Source organism: Pan troglodytes, chromosome 4 (genome assembly GCF_028858775.2).
Source record: "Pan troglodytes isolate AG18354 chromosome 4, NHGRI_mPanTro3-v2.0_pri, whole genome shotgun sequence".
Classification (NCBI taxonomy): domain Eukaryota; kingdom Metazoa; phylum Chordata; class Mammalia; order Primates; family Hominidae; genus Pan; species Pan troglodytes.
The window spans coordinates 61,454,401-61,467,386 of record NC_072402.2 but is presented as its reverse complement, the minus strand read 5'-3'; the positions used below and the strand labels follow the sequence as shown (position 1 = coordinate 61,467,386).

Here is a 12,986-nt window from a genome sequence, read left to right as displayed (position 1 = left end):
TGTTAGTTGCACTAAAGGGAAAAATACTAGCCCATTTCCTCCTTGAATAGGCTTATTATGCACCAAACTCCTGTACCAGGAGCTTAAAAATACCTTTGTATTTTTATTTAACAGGTTTTTTTTTTGGTTGACTGAAGTATATTATGACTATAGACGCTGAGGCACATGTTCAGATCAGAAGGGACTAAAGTATTGGATCTATCTAATATACAGATTTTCTCCACAGTCACTGCCAAAGGGAAGGGACCAGAAGCAGCCACTGATCTCTTCCCATAATGAATCATCACTGATATAGAGGTAAAATGCTGATGACAGGCTGGAGGAAGAAGAAAAATGGGTAGGATCTGAACAGGACAGAAGAGTGGTAGCAATCTGAATGAAATGGTGTACAGATTCAGGAGCATTTTAGAGGAAATATCGACAAGATTTGTAAACTGATTGGATAAGGCAAGTGTGAGTATTCAGTAGAGAGATGAGTTATAGATGACAGGCTTCCAGGTGAAAAAAAAAAACGGGTGGGTGGTGATGACATGGACAAATGGAGGAAGCTCGAGAGAGGGACAAGGGGAAGGTAAATATCATGGGAAATAGGGAGATAGAATTTGCTTCTGAAGATGTTGAAGTTAAGGTGTTTAAAGATAGCTTTCAAGTGTGGAGGCAGATACCGAGTAAATAGGTGGAAATTCAGAACTGATTCTAGAAACAGTCGTCAGGGCTACAGCTTCAGATTTTTTTTCTCAGTAATATTTAGAGTATTTTTTATAGGACTGGCTGTACATTAAATTGTCTATTCTCACCGTTTTCACTCTTTACTCACACAACAGCTCTGCAAGTATAAGCAAGATGCATTTATTATTTTTATTTCATATAAAAGGAAACCAAAGCTCAGAGAGGTTAAATAATTTGCCCCCAAACCCCAATGACAGATAATATCAAAGCCAGATCAGACCTATAACTTTTGAAATTTATGTTGATAATTTCCTAGATGCTATGCACTGGGAAACTGATGTCCTACATTTATTGCTTGCAAATATAGATCGCACCTATTGCAGAAAGGTGACACATAAAGCTATGTATGTTGATACATTTCCTTGAGGACTGTCTAGGAGCCAGGGCAGGAAAAGAGGAATAAAATTGTTAGAGAGGGAAGAGTAGAAGCAGGAAGGAACTAAAGTCACAAAAAAAAAAAAAAAAAAAAAAAAAAAAAGAAAGAAACTCAAAGACCAAGGGGTAAAGGGCTGTCAACGGTATCAAAGATTGTTTCTTCCCTAATTTCCTTCCACTTCCCATATCAGTCCCATCCAGAGTGGGCATAGATGAGTTCTCTCACAGTTAGATGAGTGAGTACTCCTGCACTTTACACAAAATACCTCTGCTGATGTGGATAGAGCACATGTGTGTTTCCAACTTCAGCTCCTTTCCCACAGCTTCAAAGATTTAGCTTGAGAGTTACTCGAATATTTTAAGCTCTACCTCCCAGTGATAAAGCCATCAGTAAATTTCACAAGATTCCACGTGTAACCTTTAGTCATAGATCGATATGTAATAACATACTTTTAAATGTAGATCACATCGGAGAGGCCATGTCTACACAACAACAAACAGATGTTTTGTCAAAGAGAAGAGTCTTCCTATGTTTGTTAGTAGCAGTATCTCATGGTGAGAACCAGTTCCTACTCTTTCCTCATCTTTGTTTTCAGTTTTATTTTAAAGCATTTGTTTCTAATACAGAGAGGTAAGTAAGAGGTCTTATTTCTCTTTTTCTACTTTATTATTTTCTGTCACAGCTTCTAGACAGTCCCAAAGGGAAATTTATCAATGTGCATTGCTTTGTGTGTCACCTTTCTGCAATAGATCCAACAGAGAAGTAAGAGGCTTTCAAAAAGCCAGGTTTCCTTTTAAAGTAGGCAAACAACATGCAAAAGAAAAGCAAAATGGGTTGAGTCAAACAATTTAATGAATTCAGTATAATGAATATTTTGAGTGGTTTCTGTGTATAGAGCACTATGCTAAGTACTCTAGGGATAAAAACATCTAAAAATATATCCCTCAAATTTGTAGCTTTGATAGAGATAATAGTGCCCACAAAACGTTCTGTTTGCTCTCCTGAATTTCTCAGCCCCTTTGGAGTTAGGCAAGGCCATGTGGCTAGTCCTGCCAATGATCTGTGGGTAGAAGGCCAAAGCATGGCTGGCTCTTTACCCCTCTGTCTCTTCTCCCCTTCCTTGACACTCACTAAGACTATTCTAGGTGGGATCGTGCCACAGTGAGAGAGCCTCTACCACCTGGAATCCTGAGTACCTGGATCAGATCTTCCCACTGTCTCATGTCAGACATACGGTGTTACAAATCTTTTTTTTTTTTTTCCTCCAGTTAAGCACCCAGCTAACATCTAAGCAGGGTCTGAAATCTAGTCTGTACTCTGCTCTCCAGGCTTCATACCCTTGTGCAGAGCTGTAACTGCCAGGGAAAGTATGCCTTTGTCAAATTTGCACAAAGAATCTTCAGAGGCTATGGTTGACCCCGGTAGGAAACACATATTTTAATTTGATTAAATCCTCACAGCATCTACAGTGTACCAAACACAAACTGGTGGGGAGAGAGGGGTCTTCAAAAAGTGCCTCAAAAAAATAATAGCAGTCTTAATTTGAAATCTTTTGTGAAGAAAAGTTTGAAATCTCTTCTGAAGAGTTAAAAAAAAACTATAAAAAAGTGGATGTAAAACAGAGAACAGAGGACAAAGTACTATAAAAGTAGTGGATTTTTTTTTGTTTTTACTCATCTCTAAGACACAGAAGACAGATAAAAGCATTCAGGTTATATGGAAAAAGCAAACTCAAAATGTTGTGTGATAACAAAATATGTTTTTATGCATCTCACATCTACAAAGTATATCTAACCACAGGGATCACAAATTATTAAGGCAATTAAAGGATCTGCCACCTAACATGATATTACCACATGATTAGAAAAAGCCTGTGTAAGCTTTCTTGCCAATTCCAAGTTATCAGGAATGTATGAGTTTATTCTCTTTTTATGTCAATGTTACTGGAAATAAACTATTTTCTCAGTGATATGGTAGAGAAATTATGATTATCTGTGAATTTTCTCTTCCCTCTTTTTCTCCTTTTCTCCCCTCCATGAACAGTGATTATGGAGGCCAGGGCCTCTTTCCTGCTACTTCTCCAGCATTTCCCTGCATGCAAAATAAGAGGATGATGCAGATATAGTAATGCAACATAGTGGAGAAATAAGTTATTCCTACTTAGCAAATGTAATAAAAGTCATATATTTTTAAATGTTGCCTTTTGTACATGATAAAACTCAATAGGTGAATGATTTCTATTTGTGATTTAACCTCTCCATTCCTAAGCTATTCTCTTGTGAGCTTTCCATGCCACTTGGGCAACATGCTTCCATTACAACCCAGCCCACTAACAAGCCCAAGCCAAAGATTTATGTAAAAATCACCCTCAAATGACCTCCTGGCATGCAAGTTTTCATTGGCATTTTTATTCATATTTAACCAATATTGCCTTTTCATTCGCTTTGTATTGATATATTTATGGCTATCATACCTTATGTATTGTAACTAGATGAATGGAACTAAGTTTATAATGATCAAAACCATCTTTAAGTACACATTGTCAATATTTCAAAATGTTGTAAGTACAGAGATGAGAGTACACTCCAAAGCGATTTACAGTTTTTAAATTATGAAATACTTGAACTAAGGACAAACTGCTGATTAATGAATGTTTATAAGTAGTCTGGACTACAGAGGTAATAAAAATACAAATAAATCAGTTGATGCAACTGTATATTTTAAGGAAATACACTTTATCCTGTTGAGGACAATTTCTTCTTGAATATCAAAGGCACTGGGACTAAAAACAGACATGTGAAGTCCACAGTTGAAGTTGTCGATGAAAAGAGTCAAACTCTGTAAGATATTTTAAGAGATTTATTCTTAGCCAAATATGAGTGACCGTGGCCCATGACATAGCTCTCAGGTCTGGCAAACATGTGCCCAAGCTGGTCAACATACAGCTTGATTTTATATATTTTAGGGAGGCATAAGACATCAATCAAATACATCTAAGAAACACATTGATTTGGTTCAGAAAGGTGGGACAACTAAAAGTGGGGGCTTCCAGGCTATAGGTAAATTTAAACATGTTCTGGTTGACAATTGGTTGAGTTTATCTGAAGATCTGAAATCAGTAGAAAGGAAGTGTTCAGGTTCAGATCAAGGATTATGGAGAATAAGTTTTATTGTGCAGGGGAAGCTCTCAGACAGCAGACTTCAGAGAGACCAGGTTGTAAAATATTTCTTATCTGACCTAAAAGCATCCCTGGCTCTTAGTTGATTATCTCCTTGATCTGGAAAGGAAGGAAGGAAAATGAAGGGAAAATGGGATTCTCTATAGAATGTGGGTTTTTCCCACAAGAGACTTTGCAGGGCAATTTCAAAGTATGGCAAGGAAATATATTTTGGGATAAAACATTTTGATTTTCTTTCTTGTTATGCCAGAGTCAGACTGGAAAGTAAGTCACCACGTACAGGGTTAAATAAAACCCATCTGACAAGAATTTACAGTCTGTAGGGCATGACTCCCCAGACCCCTTAGATAGGAATTTGGGCAAGATTAAAATAAAAAATCAGAGCTTAGTCCTCAGTCCCCACTCTTGGCTAAAAGGCATTCCATAGAATGCATGTGCAGGCCAACAAACAGCAGCAGGTCCCACGGCGCTAGGAAGGCTCATTCCTAGAGTTGTCTGATTTGGCCATCCGGCAGGGTCCCACAGTGCTAGGAAGTCTTGTTCCTGGAGTCCTCTCATTTGACGGTAATAGTTTTAAGTATTAGCGATTTGAAAATGGGGGGAGGACACAGCCTGACCTGATGTACTAGCCAATTCTTTAAGGGGTAAAATGGAGTCAGGCTTATGGTTTAGCCAAAAAAAAAAAAAAAAAAAAAAAAAAATCCCGGATCAGATCTATTTTCTGAGCTATCATGACCTGGGTCTTTAATTGTGCCTTTCCTTCTGCTCTATTTGGCATTACATTTACAAGAAAATGTCTATCATAAACATAGTGAAGATTTGGGCATCCAAGGTTATAGGTAGAATCAGAGGGCAATTAACAACCCAATTGCCAGGAAGAAAACCCTGCATGCATCACCATATTCTTTGATCAGACCCACAATGTGTTTACCTTCCTTATTAAGGGTTATTTGAACCCTAGGATAAATCTTATTTGGAAATTGTGGGACCAACATTAAATTAGAATTTAATAAATTTAATCTCTTCTCTGGCCAGTTTATCTCCATAGGCATAGCATCCTGAGGAGGGTATAAATTAAATGCAAGAAATGCCTGGTCCTTGGTGTCTAAATTGTTATAGACTTGTTAACAGTAGACAAATCTATTCCCCCACCCCCACTTTTGTATTGCATCATATATTGGTATTTGGGAGATAAAAGGTTTTGTCACATGAAAGGTCATATAATTCTAAAGTGTCATTTTTTGTCTTGGCAGGACTCCCTATGGCTGAGGGCCTTAAGAGCCAAAAGATTTATAGCCAGTTAATTGTTCTAGGCCAGAAAAGAATGGATGTAGACAGGCATTCATTACTTCTGAAAATTATTATTTTAAGTAAAGTTTAAAAAAGTTGACAATACTGTGGCACTGTGAAATCCACCATCATGTTTATGCTGAAACCAGATTTCCTTCAGGCTCCTTCTAGCTAGTGAAAGGTTCTCCCCGGGGCCTGAAAGCTTAAGGGAATGAATAATTCTTCCCTTTTCAGGCCCAGTCCCAAGGTGCAAGATGACTTGCGCCAGCAGTGTAAGCAAGATAGCAAAGGCAGGAAGAGAGCTGGCCAGAAGACTCCATGAAGACTAACAGAGAGGCCGTCCGGGTACTGCGTAGCAGTTACATCAGACTGAGACACTTCCTGTTTACAGGAGACTATAAAACCCCTGTCCCGTCCTCATTTGGGGGTGACGCTATTTTAGGCCTCAGCCCACCTGCACCCAGGCACTCATTAAAACAGTGTGTTCCTCCACACCGCCTTGTGTTGTTTGTTGGCGTGCTCTTGGGGTTTGAATCAATACAAGAGCCCTGTGTCTGGTGCTGAAACCCAGGAGGGACTCCAGTCCATGTCCCCTGTGGACCTACCCCTCCACCCCAGAGAGCAGGCCACAGCAGCCAGACAAAGGAAGCTCCTCAGCCTCCAGTCGCCTCTCTGTGCATGCACATTGGTCACTGATCTCGCCTACTGGTAAGTTTCCCTGGGAGCCCAGTAAACAGGAAAAAATCCACATGGCCTCTTTTGGTTTCTCCAGTCCGAAAATCCAGCGTTGGTCCAAGAAGGCGTGGGCATGCGCCAGGTACTCACTGATCATCTGGTTTTAGGGAGAAACCTCTAAGCCATTTGATCCCATTCCGGGAATGAAAAAGACAGCAAGGACAATTGCTCCTTTTATTGTCTCCCTCTGGCCATCCAAGACGGGTCTCCTTTTCCCTGTTCTCCCAAACCTACCCTCCCTTGAGGGAAATTCCCAGTCTTCCATTCCAAAGGACAGCCCTCTAGGCTGCCTCATAAAAATACCTACAAACCTTAGGCCTCAAGCAAGATATCTGCCTTAAGCGCCTTGTCTTTTTATGCAATTCAGTCTGGGCACAAAACGAATTGGATAATGGGTCAAAATGGCCCACAAATGGAACATCCAAATTTACAATTTTAACTGATTTAAGCAATTATTGATGACGACTGGAGAAATGGGGAGAAATTCCTTAGGTCCGGGCCTTTTTGCACTCAGATCACAACCTGACGTCTGCAATTCTTGCTCACCTGTTCCAATCTTTCTCCTCCATTCTCGCTGCCCAGATCGCCTTTCTCCTCCCGATCCTACCTCTTTTTCCTCCATCGATCCAGCAGACTGCTGCCCACCCCTCCCAACCCCTACCTCTCCCTCTCAACCATCTTCTTTAACCCCCCCCGCCAGCCTCCTCTTTATCTTCTCAGCTGCCATATTCTCAGCTGCCGTCTTCCCAGCCAGCAGTATTCACTTCTTTTTTCTACACCATCCCCTCCTCAGGACAATTCTAGTGTTGCCTGTACCCATTCTTCTCCCCCATCGCCCTCTCCTGAGGCTTGTAAACCCGTCCCGCCACCTTACACCCCTGTCTATCCTCCACTGCCTGTTAACTCAACCCCACTTCCCCCTTCAAACCCTCAGCAGGAACCACCTCCAGATTCTTCCTTTTATCCCACCCATACTCACTCAGGCACCATCTTTGGCCCATGCCCCACCCTTACTTCAGTGCCTGTGCTACAGTGCCCCCTTTGGGAAGTAGCAGGAACTGAAAGTATTGTTAGAGATCATGTTCCCTTCTCCCTCACTGATCGCTCTCAAATTAACAAAGGACTTTGTTCATTACCAGAAGAACCTACCTCTTATATTAGAGAGCTTCAGTACCTTACCCAGTCTTATGAACAAACCTGGCATGACCTCTATGTTATCCTCTCTTCCACCCTCACCCCAGAAGACCTGGACTGTATCTGGACCCTAGTTCAGGCACATGCTGATACAATTCATCACCAAGCTCCTGTCCGGCCTACTGGTGCAGAGCCAGTCTCCAACCAGGACCCCCACTGGGATTATCAAGACGGAGCCCCTGGATGCCACCATCGAGACCACATGATTGTGTGTCTCCTTGCAGGACTCAAAAAGGGTGCCCATAAAGCAGTCAACTATAAAAAACTTTCAGAAATCACCCAAGTTCCTGTCAAAAACCCAGCGCTTTTTCTCTCTCATTTAACTGAAGCCATGAGAAAGTATACCAACCTAGACCCAGCTAGCCCAGAAGGAACCACTATCTTAAACCTTTGGTTCATCTCCCAATCCACCCCCGATATTCGGCGCCAGCTTCAGAAGCTTGACGACAGCCCTCAAACCCCACAATGAGACCATCTTAATTTAGCCTTCAAAGTCTTTAACAATAGTGATGAGGAAAGTAAAAGGCAAAAACAGGCAGAGTTTCAAACGCTTGCCTCCGTTATCAGGGGCCCTGCAGGCCCATGGGGCCGCAACTCCACACGGAAGCCTCCTAGCAATCCATCTCCACCTGGTGCCTGTTTCAAGTGCAGCAATGAAGGCCACTGGTCCAGACAATGCCCAAACCCAGGTAAGCCCACCAGGCTGTGCCCCCTCTGCAGAGGACCCCACTGGAAGTCAGACTGTGAGCAGCCCCCACAAGGACCACACCCATCCCTTCCTGAGCCAGCCAAAACCTCCTACTCGGATCTCATCCGCCTTGCTGCTGAAGACTGACGGTGCCCTGGAATGGAAGCCCCAGCAACTGCCATCTCTTCATTTGAGCCAAGGGTAATCCTGCTGGTGGCAGGTAGGCCTATATGTTTTTTAAATTAATACTGGGGCAACAACAACCTACTCTGCTTTACCTAATTTTTCAGAACCCACCCAGTCCTCCCAAGTCTCTGTTGTGGGAATTGATGGACCAGTCTCCACACCCCGAGCACCCCCCTCCACTTTTCTGCTCCCTGCACACCTTTTCCTTCACTCACTCATTTTTAGTCCTGTTGTCATGCCCAACTCCACTCCTAGGCAGAGACAGCCTTTCAAAACTCCACACTACTCTCCACTTCCACATTCCCCATAGTACCCAACGCATCCACCCAGACCCCTCAGGTACTTCTAGCTTTCTTCTACTCCTTTAACCTCCCACCCTAAAACACGCAACCTTTCCTTATCCCCCATCTGTAGTTATCCCCGCTGTTTGAGATACTTCCACACCCTCAGTGGCAGAACACCACACCCCCGTCCGCATCACCCTTAAAGAGCCCACCCAGGCCGGGCACGGTGGCTCAAGCCTGTAATCCCAGCACTTTGGGAGGCTGAGGCGGGCAGATCACGAAGTCAGGAGATCAAGACCATCCTGGCTAACATGGTGAAACCCTGTCTCTACTAAAAAACTACAAAAAATTAGCCTGGCGTGGTGGCGGGCGCCTGTAGTCCCAGCTACTCAGGAGACTGAGGCAGGAGAATGACGTGAATCTGGGAGGCTGAGCTTGCAGTGAGCCGAGATCATGCCACTGCACTCCAGCCTGGGCGACAGAGCGAGACTCCATCTCAAAAATAAATAAATAAATAAAAAGAGCCCACCCAGTTCCTATCACAGAAGCAGTATCCAATCCCCCATGCAGTTCCTGTAGGTCTAAAGCCTATCATTTCTCACCTCCTCACCAGTCACCTACTCCACCCAACAAAGTCCCCTTTTAACACACCAGTTCTACCTGTTAAAAAAAGCCCAATGGAACTTATCCTTTAGTCCAGGACCTCAGGCTCATTAACCAAGCTGTACTCCCTGTATGTCCAGTAGTTCCTAACCCATATACTTTACTTTCTGCAATTCCTTCCAATACCACCCATTTTTCTGTTCTAAACCTAAAGGATACTTTTTTCACATTCCTTTACATCCTGATTCCCAAAACTTCTTTGCCTTCATGTGGGAAAACCCCACATCAACCTTTCATGTCAGCTCACCTGGTGCATACTGCCTCAAGGTTTTAGAAACAGCCCCCACTTTTTCGGACAGGCCCTTGCTCGTGACCTCCATACCTTACCCCTAAAACTGTCCACTCTCCTTCAATATGTTGATGACCTGCTCCTCTGTAGCCCTCTCAAAAGGACTGCAACACCCATACTATCTCTCTTTTAAATTTCCTGGCAGAGCGGGGGTATTGGGTCTCCCCTAAAAAGGCACAAATATGCACCCCTTTAGTCAGCTATCTAGGCCTAGCACTTACCCCATGAACCCGAGGGCTCACAACCGACCACATATCCCTCCTCCAGTCCCTCCTGCCTCTGCAGACTAAGCAAGAAATTCTCTCTTTTCTAGGACTAGCCGGATATTTTAGGCTCTGGGTCCCCTCCTTCACTCTACTTGCCAAACCATTATACCAAGCCGCTAAAGGCCCTCTCCAGGAGCCTTTAAACCCTGCACAGCCTATTACCCAACCTTTTCATCTACTCCATAAGGCTCTCACCTCAGCCCCTGTCCTCACTCTCCCAGACCTCACCAAACCTTCCTCCCTTTATACTGATGAATGACATGGAGATGCACTAGGTATTCTAACCCAATCTAAGGGATCCACCCTCCAGGTTGCTGCCTACCTCTCCAAACAGCTCAATGCCACAGTTCTTGGATGGCCTGCCTGCCTCCAAGCATTGGCAGCAGCTGCTGTCCTCAGCCTTGAAAGCCTAAAACTATCTCTTCATGCCAACCTAACTGTTTATTCAACCTTTAACATCAAAGACATGTGCTAGCTTACCGCAGTGTACTAGGTCTCATCTCTGCCCCACGGCTCCTCCAACTGTATGCTCTATTCGTAGAAACTCCCCACATCACCATGCTAACCAGCTCCCATCTAAACCCGGCCATAATCTTACCTGAAGCTACAAACACCCAAGACCCTATACGCTTCTCTGTGAACACTGTTCAAACCTTTCTTATACCTTTTCCAAACCTAACAGACCAATCCCTTCCAGGTGCCTCCTTTACTTGGTTTGTAGATGGCAGCTCCTTCCTACATAAAGGATGCTGACATGCTGGCTATGCTACAGTGTCACCCCCAGCACTATTGAAGCCAAGCTGCTCCTCCTAGGCACAACCTCCCAAAAAGCTGAACTCATCGCCCTCACTTGAGCTCACTCTAGCAGCCAGACAACAGATCAGCATATATTGAAATTCTCATTATGTGTTCCACATAGTACACTCACACTTGTCCATCTGGAAAGAACGGGGTTTTCTAACTGCAAAAAACACTCCTGTCATAAACTCCTTCAAGCTGCCAGGCACCCACAGAAAGTTGCCATCATTCATTGCAGGGGCCACCAAACCCCAGACAATCCTATATCGGCTGGAAATGCGCTAGCAGATCAGGTAGCCAAACAAGTAGCCCTACAACCCATGCAAGGCCAGTTTCTGTCCCTGTCCTTGTTCTTTCCTCTCTATTCCTCAGAAGAAAAGCAGGACTTCTGAGCCCAAAACCTTCAAAAGCAAGGACCATGGTGTCAAGGAAGGCACTTCGTTCTTCCTCACTCTCAAAGTCTTCCTCACCTCCAAAGCCTCCACAACTCTTTCCATGTTGGCTACAAACCTCTCTTGCAACTTCTCCACCCTTTTCCCACTTGTCCTCACCTTTCCAGCCATGTTCGAGAAATTACCCAGTCCTGCTCTATCTGCCACTGAGTGTCACCCAAGGGCTCCCTCCAGCCACTGCCTTTTCCTACCCACCAAGCCTGGGGCCAGGTACCCGGGCAAGATTGGCAAGTATACTTCATTCCTATGCTGCCCGATTGCAGTGGTGCAATCATGGCCCATTACAGCCTACCTCAGCCTCCCAAGTGGCTGGGACTGCAGGCATGTGCCACCATACTTGGCTAATTGTTTTTGTGTTTTTTGTAGGGACAGGGTTTTGCCACGTTGTTCAGGCAGGTCTGGAACTCCTGGGCTCAAGCCTTCCACCTTCTTTGGCCTCCCAAAGTGCTGGGATTAAAGGTGTGAGCCACCATACCTGGCTACTGGCTTCTTGTGGCAAATGGTCCCCTACAGCCCTGGGCCAGACCCTGCACAGCCCCTGTAACTTCACACCCTGGCTCTATTCTTCATAGCAGAGTAGGGAGCAGGAAAGAGCAGAACCCCAAGAATTAGGCGGGTGAAGTCCTAATCCTGCTGCTCCCTCTGCACAAGGTTGTCTTGGTCCTTTCTATTATTTTGGCTTACATTTCCTCATATGGACAATGAGGATTGAACTTGATCTGTGGTTTTCAAACAGTGTTCCAGGGAAATCTGGCAGATGTACCTCAGGGGTGAGGGGGCCCCATACCCTTCCCTGTTTCATCTAAAAACAGGGGACTCCTTTCCCAGGTGGCTGCTGAAGATGGTGGAGGGGCAGGTCCTGGAGCTTGATGGTCGAAGCCATCTCCTGGGCTTCCTGACTGCCATGGTGGCTAAGCAGGCTAGAAGGTGGGGGTCATACGCTGCAGAGGCATTAACATTTCTGGCAATGTCTACAGAAACAAGTTGAAGTACCTGGCCTTCCTCTTCAAAGGGATGAACAGCAACCCTTCCCGAAGCACTTACCACTTCCTGGCCCCCACCACTTCCTGGCCCCCAGCTGCATCTTCCAGCGGACTGCGAGGCATGCTGCCTCACAAGACCAAGGAGGCCAGGCCTCCCTGGACTGCCTCAAGGTGTTTGACGGCACCCCACCGCCCTATGACAAGAAAAAGCAGATGATGATTCCTGCTGTCCTCAAGGTCGTGCGTCTGAAGCTTACAAGAAAGTTTGTCTACCTGGGGCACCTGGCTCATGAGGTTGGCTGGAAGTGCCAGACAGTTACAGCCACCCTGGAGGAGAAGAGGAAGGAGAAGGCCAAGATCCACTACCGGAAAAAGAAACAGCTCATGAGGCTATGGAAACAGGCTGAAAAGAAAGTGGAGAAGAAAATTGACAAATACACAGAGGTCCTCAAGACCCACAGACTCCTGCTCTGAGCCCAGTAAAGACTGTTTATCCCTCAAAAAATAAATAACTCAATAAATAAAGCCAACGATAAAACCAAAAGGCAAAGTTGCAGGACTGACTTATTTTTAACTTTTATGTGTTGAGCTACTGTAAGCTTCATTTCTGTTACAGACTTATAGCAATTAGCTATACAAAACATAAACATTGTTCTGAAAAATAAAAATATAGATAGATAGATTTATCTCCACAACTCATAATTGGGAGTATTATACCCAGGAGGCTTTGTTACAAGGTATTTTATCCTGTTAGGAAATATTTTCCTTTAATTTTATAGTAAGCAGAAAATGTTTATGGTTGGGGTGGATGCAAAAGTGACACATAATAATTTAGAAGGCAACTAAACTTGTTTTACCAGCTGTTTAGGCATTT

The 12,986-nt window shown here is 44.1% G+C and overlaps 2 pseudogenes; both read left to right on the top strand.

The window, feature by feature from the left end:
* Window positions 1-538: 538 nt before the first annotated feature.
* LOC129144163 (transcription factor NF-E4-like) lies at window positions 539-8,396 on the top strand (annotated as a pseudogene).
* Window positions 8,397-11,970: 3,574 nt separating this feature from the next.
* Window positions 11,971-12,597, top strand: LOC740703 (large ribosomal subunit protein uL13-like; annotated as a pseudogene).
* Window positions 12,598-12,986: the final 389 nt, after the last annotated feature.